Below are 8,081 nucleotides of genomic sequence, written 5' to 3'. Positions count from 1 at the left end.
TAGGACTGTGTTTCCTGTCTCTCTGTGCCAGCTCGTCTTGTATGTCCAGGTCAACCAGCGGGTTTTTCCCGTGCTCCTGTTTTTCTATTCGCTTTTTCCTAGTCCCCACAGTTTTGACCCTTGCCTGTTTCTGGACTCTGAATTGGTTTTGACCTTTTGCCTGTCCATGACCATTCTCTTGCCTACCCCTTCTGGATTATTAATAAATGTCAAAGACTCCAACCATCTGTCTCCTGTGTCTGCATCTGGGTCTCGCCTTGTGCCCTGATAGACAGCTATGATCCTTTATTGATGTCACTTTTAACATCCACATCAATCAGTGTAGATGAAGGGGAGGAGGCCGGTTAAATTAGGATTTTTATTCCTTGAGAGTCTATGTATATGTGTGAGGGTGAATGGGCAAGACAAAAGATTCAAGTGCCTTAGAACAGGGGATGGTAGTATGTGCCAGGTGCTGTCACATTCTGACCTTTATTTCTGTTGTTTTTGTCATTATTTAGTATGGTCAGGGCGTGAGTTGGGGTGGGCAGTCTATGTTTGTTTTTCTATGATTTTGGGATTTCTATGTTTCGGCCTAGTATGGTTCTCAATCAGAGGCAGGTGTCATTAGTTGTCTCTGATTGAGAATCATACTTAGGTAGCCTGGGTTTCACTGTTTGTTTGTGGGTGATTGTCTATGTTAGTTGCTTGTGTCAGCACAGTCCTTATGATAGTTTCACGGTCGTTATTTGTTTATTGTTTTTGTACAGTTTATTTCGTGTTTTTCGTCATCTATTAAATGATGCATTCACACCACGCTGCGCTTTGGTTCGCTTCTTACGACGACCGTGACAGGTGCACTGGTTTGTGTCAAGAACTGCAACGCCGTTGTGTTTTTCACACTTAACAGTTTCCTGTGTGTATCAAGAATGACCCACCACCAAAAGGACATCCAGCCAACTTGACACAACTGTGGGAAGCATTGGAGTCAACATGGGCAGCATCCCTGTGGAATGCTTTCAACACCTTGTAGAGTCCATGCCCCCACAAATGTAGGTTTTTCTGAGGGCAAGGGGGGGGGGGTAAACACACCATATCCACATTCACTCACACACACGACACTGAAGCATTCAAACACAAAACACACACACACACATTCACATACGCTACATATGCACACATATAACACACACGCATGCTGACACAACACAAGCACACACATTTGCTGCTGCTACTATGGTCTTTATTTTACTCTTACTATTATCTAACCTAATGCCTGTCACTTTTTCTCTGCCTTCATGTACATATCTACCTCAAATACCTCGTACCTCTGCACATTGATCTGGTACCGGTAGTCGCTATATATAACCTCATTCTTGTGTATTTTATTCATCTTGTTTTACTATTTTTCTTTTTATTATACTTTTTAAAATCTGCATTGTTGGGAAGGGCTCGTAAGCAAACATTTCATGGTAGAGTATATTGTATACTGTATACGGTTGTATTCAGCGCATATGACAAATAAAATGTGATTAGATTTGCTAGAACCATGCTCTTACCAACTGAGACACACAGGTCCAACAAAACACCAGACATCAATATACTATATCCAATCTCAATCTAATAGGCAATCCAATGGGCCAATATGCATCCTCTTACACTATGGGCTGGGAAGCCTGTCTTTGACATTCGTCCTACACAGAATAGGAGGGGATTTAACATCAGCGGGTCTGACTGACAAGAAACCCCTCATCCTCATCCTCCTATAGTGATACACTGTATAGCAGCAGGCAGGCCAGATGTACCAGTGTTTCCCCTGGTATTATCTCTACCTGCTGGGAACTGGTACAAGACCTATCTTTCTCCAGACCCTTCCTGGATCCCCCTGTTGAAACCTGCTCTAATCTGTTTGCTTATTTAATGACCCTATTGTTTCCTAGGCCAGGAAAAGCAGGTCTCAGTGCTGCTTATTCCAGCCTCCATGGGCAGGAAAGCTCCTTCTTGCTGCATTGATACTCTGCTTAGCTCTGGGCACAATATGCAGTCCCTGTGCCTGATGTCTGAGCCTGTAAGAAAGGAGGACATTTCTGGTCTTTCTATTAAGATGGTACTGTTTCGACCAATCAGAAGTGTTGCAGCTGGCCGCTTTGTGAGTTTGAAGCGACCTAGCTATGATTCATCATTCATCGTTTCACTGAATGGTTCAAAATGGAATGCTTCACACCTATATTCAGCTTCTGAGTGACATCTGAGATTATTTGTAGACCGAAAAACAGAGAAACGTGGATTTAGGAAAATGATCAGCTTATTGACTGTTAAATAATGTGTTCTTCTGTGATCTTAAGCTTACATGCATTCATAAATCCAGTAAAAGGTGATGAAATTGAGATGAATTAGAATTGAAATGTATGACAATGAATGGATATCCCACCAGAAGGTCACTGCCATAGAAAAGCACAGGGCATCATATGGACTATTGTTACCACCAGCTGAATCAGGAGAGACAGCAACAAATAAAGGCAACAGCCAAGTCTAATGATGTACGTCTCACGACACACACACTGACCGCCACAGGGACCAGTGGACCATCAAACCCCTCATCTCGACTTGACAGGCTCACTCTAATTGAACTAATCCCTGTCCCATGGGCCATGAACACGCACACACACACACAGAGAGAGAGAGTGAACACACAGAACACACACACCCTGAGAATAAGCCTCCAGTCTCATTTTTGGCCCATGTGGGCAGCAGAGCTACTGATTGGGAGACAATGGGCAGCAGATTGTGCTGTCAGGGTCCATTAATTGGCATCATTAGCATCACACTCTGGAGTCACAGGAGCTGTGTTCTTCCTAAACCCTAAGCTGAGTGTGTGTGTGTGTGTGTGTGTGTGTGTGTGTGTGTGTGTGTGTGTTTCAGTGGGGCAGGATGGGGACAAAAAGTACCGTGGTAAACATCAAACCCTGTCAGCGATATAAATTCAAGAACCAATCAATTATTTGGCCCCTGAGGCATGTTACAGGCATCACTGTTGATTGACAGTCCAAAACATTTTATTTGATTTAAATTCAAAATGTCAACCTATGCATTAGCCATACGACTTACCCAACGGAAATAATCCACAAAGTTCTCTTAGGCAACCTAGTCGATGGTCAAAATCACTGACCACTGGCATTGACCATCAATGGCACTTCCAGTTCCAATATCCATCCGCGGGTCTCTGAAAAGGAAATGGATCCACGCTGCTGCCATACATCCACTGTGGCGTAAGCCACTGCTTCCTTCATTCGACTTCCTGTCTGATCAATGCAGGGGACAATGTCTCAACAGGTGTGACAGACAGGGGCCCAGCGGCAGCCCTCCACCCCACCGCTAGCTCCAATTAGCACCCACTGCTAAAGAACAAAGAGGAGATATTTCACTTTCATTTCATTTCAGCAGAGTGCCAGTTAAAGGCCTATTCTATCAACCTCTCTCTTTCTCTTTCTGTCTCTTTCTGCTGGCATCTCTCAAAGATCATTTCTCTCTTCCATGTTTTGTATGGCTGTGGCCAGTGTGGAGTCGATGCCTTGTGTTTTAAGTGGTAGGGGCGTTGAAATCATGGGGTGTTGATTAATTCATAGTAGACTGACTTGCTTTTTGTGTTTTAGTGTGGTTGAGTTCATGAAAACTCCTGGAGGTCTGTGGAAAGGAACAGCGTGTCTTGAAAGGTTGCATATTGCTCACAGAGGAAGTGACCACACTCAATTGCCATGTTTTCAGTACTTTCACATACCGTATCTAAATATAGAGTGTCTAACACATTCATATTTTGCAACACTTTTATAACACTATAACAGCACACCTTAATATTAGTAATTGTTTTCATACCATAACATATCGGGATTTCTGGTGCATTGCTGAGTGAATTACAAACTATTGGTGGGTTCAATATGGAGCTCATTTGACATGATGTTCAGTTTATACATTAAAATCCATTGCCATGGCCATTCTAGAGGGCGAAAATTATTTCATTATAATGTGATGACATCACAAACAAATGTGTTGATTTGAAATAGTTAACATACATTCTGTTTCACTTCCATGGTGATTGTAAATCATAAGAATATAATTACATTTGAATCTGACCACATCACAATTAAATGTAGAGCAGCTTCAGTAGAATGTTTGAATTTAGAACGTTTGGTTGATAGGCGGCAACTCAGTTTTGGTGGCAACAATCAACAAGACAACAAGTGCGACTAGAATCTGTGATCTAAGTTCACAAGAATGAGCTTCTGGCACCAAATGAAATCTATGAAAATGTATTTATATAGCTCTTTTTACGTCAGCAGATGTAAACCCAACCTAAAACCCCAAACAGCAAACAATGCAGATGTAGAAGCACGAAAGGCAGGAACCTAAAAAGAAACCTAGACAGGAACCAGGCTCTGAGGGGTGGCTAGTCCTCTTCTGTCTGTGCCGGGTAGAGATTATAAGAGTACATGGCCATCAAGGCCAGATTGTTCTTCAAGATGTTCAAAAGTTCATAGATGACCAGCAGGGTCAAATAATAATTACAGTGTTTGTAGAGGGTGCAATACGTCAGTACCTCAGGAGTAAATGTCAGTTGGCTTTTCATAGCCGAGCATTCAAAGGTCGTGACAGCAGGTGCGGTAGAGAGAGAGAGAGAGTTGAAAACAGCAGGTCCGGGACTAGGTAGCACGTACGGTAAACTGGTCAGGTTTCGATAGCCGCAGGTAGAACAGTTGAAACTGGAGCAGCAGCACGGCCAGGTGGACTGGGGACAGCCAGGAGTCATCAGGCCAGGTAGTCCTAACATGCTGACTACACCACTTGCAAAATATATTTAGACATACATGTTCTTTATTGCCTCCAAACACTGCTCGCGCGTGCCAATGAGCATCTGCGTTGCCAAGAAAAGGCCTGGAAGGAGGAGAGATGACTAGAAACGATTCGGTTGACCATTTTATGTGTGGATTAATTGTCGGAGTAGAGGACCTTGTGCATTTCAGGTAAAATAACAACTCAACATTTATATCACAGGACAAATTAGCAAACAACAGCAAGCTAGCTAAATAGGACAAATTAGCTAGAAACTGCAAACTAGCTAGCTAAATTGCCATAAATTAAACAAATTTGTTTTGATATTGTAACCTGCGTGTCGTGATCGCGTTTGGTGTGTGTGGGGAGGGGGGGGGGGGGCAAAATCAATTTGTGCACGATGGTGCACGATGGTGCATGATGGCACATGCACGCGGTCGGTTTGGGTACAGTGTAAGGCATGGGGCTCAAGTCCTCCGGGTGGGGAGGGTGAAAGGGAGAGAAAGAGAATTAAAGGGAGCATACTTAAATTCACACAGGACAACGACACCCCCGGACAGGCCCAACCAGGCAGGATATACCTCCACCCACTTTGCCAAAGCACAGCCCCCACACCACTAGAGGGATATCAACAGATCACAAACTTACTACCCTGAGACAAGGCTGTGTATGGCCCACAAACATCTCCTCCCTGCACGAGCCCGAGGGGGAGAAAAACCAGACAGGAAGATCACGTCAGTGACTCAACCCACTCAAGTGACGCACCCCTCATGGGGACGGCGTGGAAGAGCACTAGTAAGCCAGTGACTCCTCCCCCGTAATAGGGTCAGAGGCAGGGAATCCCAGGGGAGAGAGGCGAGTCGGCCAGGCAGAGACAGCAAGGGCGGTTCGTCGCTCCAGTGCCTTGCTGTTCACCTTTGCACCCCTGGGCCAGACTACACTCAATCATAGGACCTACGGAAGAGATGAGTCTTCAGTAAAGACTTAAAGGTCAAGACAGAGTCTGCGTCTTTCACATGAATAGGCGGACCATTCCATAAACATTGAGCTCTGAAGAAGAAAGCCCTGCCTCCAACTGTTTGCTTCGAAATTATAGGGACAATAAGGAGGCCTGCGTCTTGTGACCGTAGCGTACATGTAGGTATGTACAACAGGACCAAATCGGAGAGATAGGTAGGAGCAAGCCCATCTAATGCTTTCTAGGTCAAAAATAAATAAATTTGCCCTAGCCTTAACAGGACACCAGTAAAATGATCAAATGTTTTGGTTCTAGTCAAGATTCTAGCAGCCTTGATTAGCACTAACTGAAGTTTATTGAATGCTTTATCCGGGTAGCCGGAGAGTAGAGTATTGCAGTAGTCTAATCTAGAAGTGACAAAAGCATGGATAAGCTTTTCTGCATAATTTTGGGACAAAAAGTTTTTGCGATGTTACAAATATTCTTGATATGTTCGTCAAAAGAGAGATCAGTGGGCCTCCCAAGTGGTGCAACGGTCTAACGCACTTGAGGCGTCACTACACATCCGGATTCGATCCCACGATGTGTCGCAGCCGAACAAGACAGTAGTGAGGCGGTGCACAATTGGCCCAGCATCATCCGGGTTTGGCTGGCAAGGATGTCCTTGTCCCATTGCACTCTAGCGACTCCTTGTGGCGGGCCGGGTGCATGCATTCTGCACTCTGACTTTGGTCACCAGCAGTACAGTGTTTCCTCTAACACATTGGTGAGGCTGACTGCACAGGTTAAGCGAGCAGTGTGTCAAGAAGCAGTGCGGGTCCAGAGTAACGCCAAAGTCCTTCACGGTTTTATTTGAGACGACTGTCAAGATTAAATGTCAGATCCAACAGCAGAATTCTTTGTTTATTGGGACCTAGAACTAGCATCTTTGTTTTCTCCAAGTTAAAAAGTAAGGGTTGGAAATTTTGGGGCTTCACCATGTTTCATCGAAATGTACAGCTGTGTGTCGTCCGCATAGCAGTGAAAGTTGACATTGTGTTTCAGAATGACATTACCAAGAGGTAGAATATATAGTGAAAACAATCGTGGTCCTAAAACAGAACCTTGAGGCATACCGAAACGTACAATTGATGTCCATAGAGACAAACTTATATCTTTCCGACAGATCAGATCTAAATCAGGCAAGAACTTACCCGTATAGACCAATTCGGGTTTCAAATCTCTCCAAAAGAATGTGGTGATCAATGGTGTCAAAAGCCACAATAAGATCTAAGAGCACGAGGACAGATACAGAGCCTTGGTTTAACACCATTAAAAGGTAATTTACCACCTTCACAGGTGCAGTCTCAGTGCTATGATGGGGTCTAAAACCACACTGAAGCATTTTATATACATTATTTGTCATTTCTGTTAATTACTGACATTTTTTGTGAGTTTGGTGGATAGGGAGCCATTTATTATGTTCAACATAGGAAGGCCAAGTACAGGAAGTAGCTCTTTCAGTAGTTTAGTTGGAATAGGGTCCAGTATGCAGCTTGAAGGTTTAGAGGCCATGACTATTTTCATTAATATTTATAATTAGCTTTTTAATGATCATGATCTTTTCGTCGAAGAAGTTAATGAATTCATAACTGCTAAAGTGAAAGCCATCCTTTCTTGGGGAATGATTATTTTTAGTTAGTTTTGCGACAGTATAAAACATTTATTTTGGATTGTTCTTATTTTCCTCAATTAGGTTTGAAAAATAGGATGATCGAGCAGCAGTGAGGGCTCTTCGATACTGCACGGTACTGTCTTTGCAAGCTAGTCAGAAGACTTCATGTTTGGTGGAGTGCCACCAATTTCCTGGAAGCTTGCTTCAGGGCTCTAGTATTTTCTGTATACCAGAGAGCTACATCCTTGTGACAAATGTTTTTTGTTTTAGGGGTGCGACTGCATCTAGGGTATTACGCAAGGTTACATTTAAATCCACAGTAAGGTAGTTAACCATTTTTTTTGTACTTCAGGTTTTGACTGTGGCAATGAGTAGGTCTGGAGACATGTTGGAGACAAAACCCACTGAGTCGATGATGGCCCCGAAAGCCTTTTGGAGTGGGTCTGTGGACATTTCCATGTGAATATTGAGTCACCAAAATGACTACAAAGTCCGATAGGAATTCAGGGAACTCGTGATGAACGCTGTATACGGCCCAGGAGGCTGGTAAACAGTAGTGATTGAGTAGGCTGCATAGGTTTCATGACTAGAAGCTCAAAAGATGAAAATGCAGTCATTTTTATTTGTAAATGAACCCGTCTGTACCATGAATGACAGAGGAAC

Source organism: Oncorhynchus nerka, linkage group LG27, assembly GCF_034236695.1.
Source record: "Oncorhynchus nerka isolate Pitt River linkage group LG27, Oner_Uvic_2.0, whole genome shotgun sequence".
NCBI lineage: Eukaryota > Metazoa > Chordata > Actinopteri > Salmoniformes > Salmonidae > Oncorhynchus > Oncorhynchus nerka.
The sequence above is the reverse complement of the archived record's forward strand: the minus strand, read 5'-3'. Positions refer to the sequence as shown.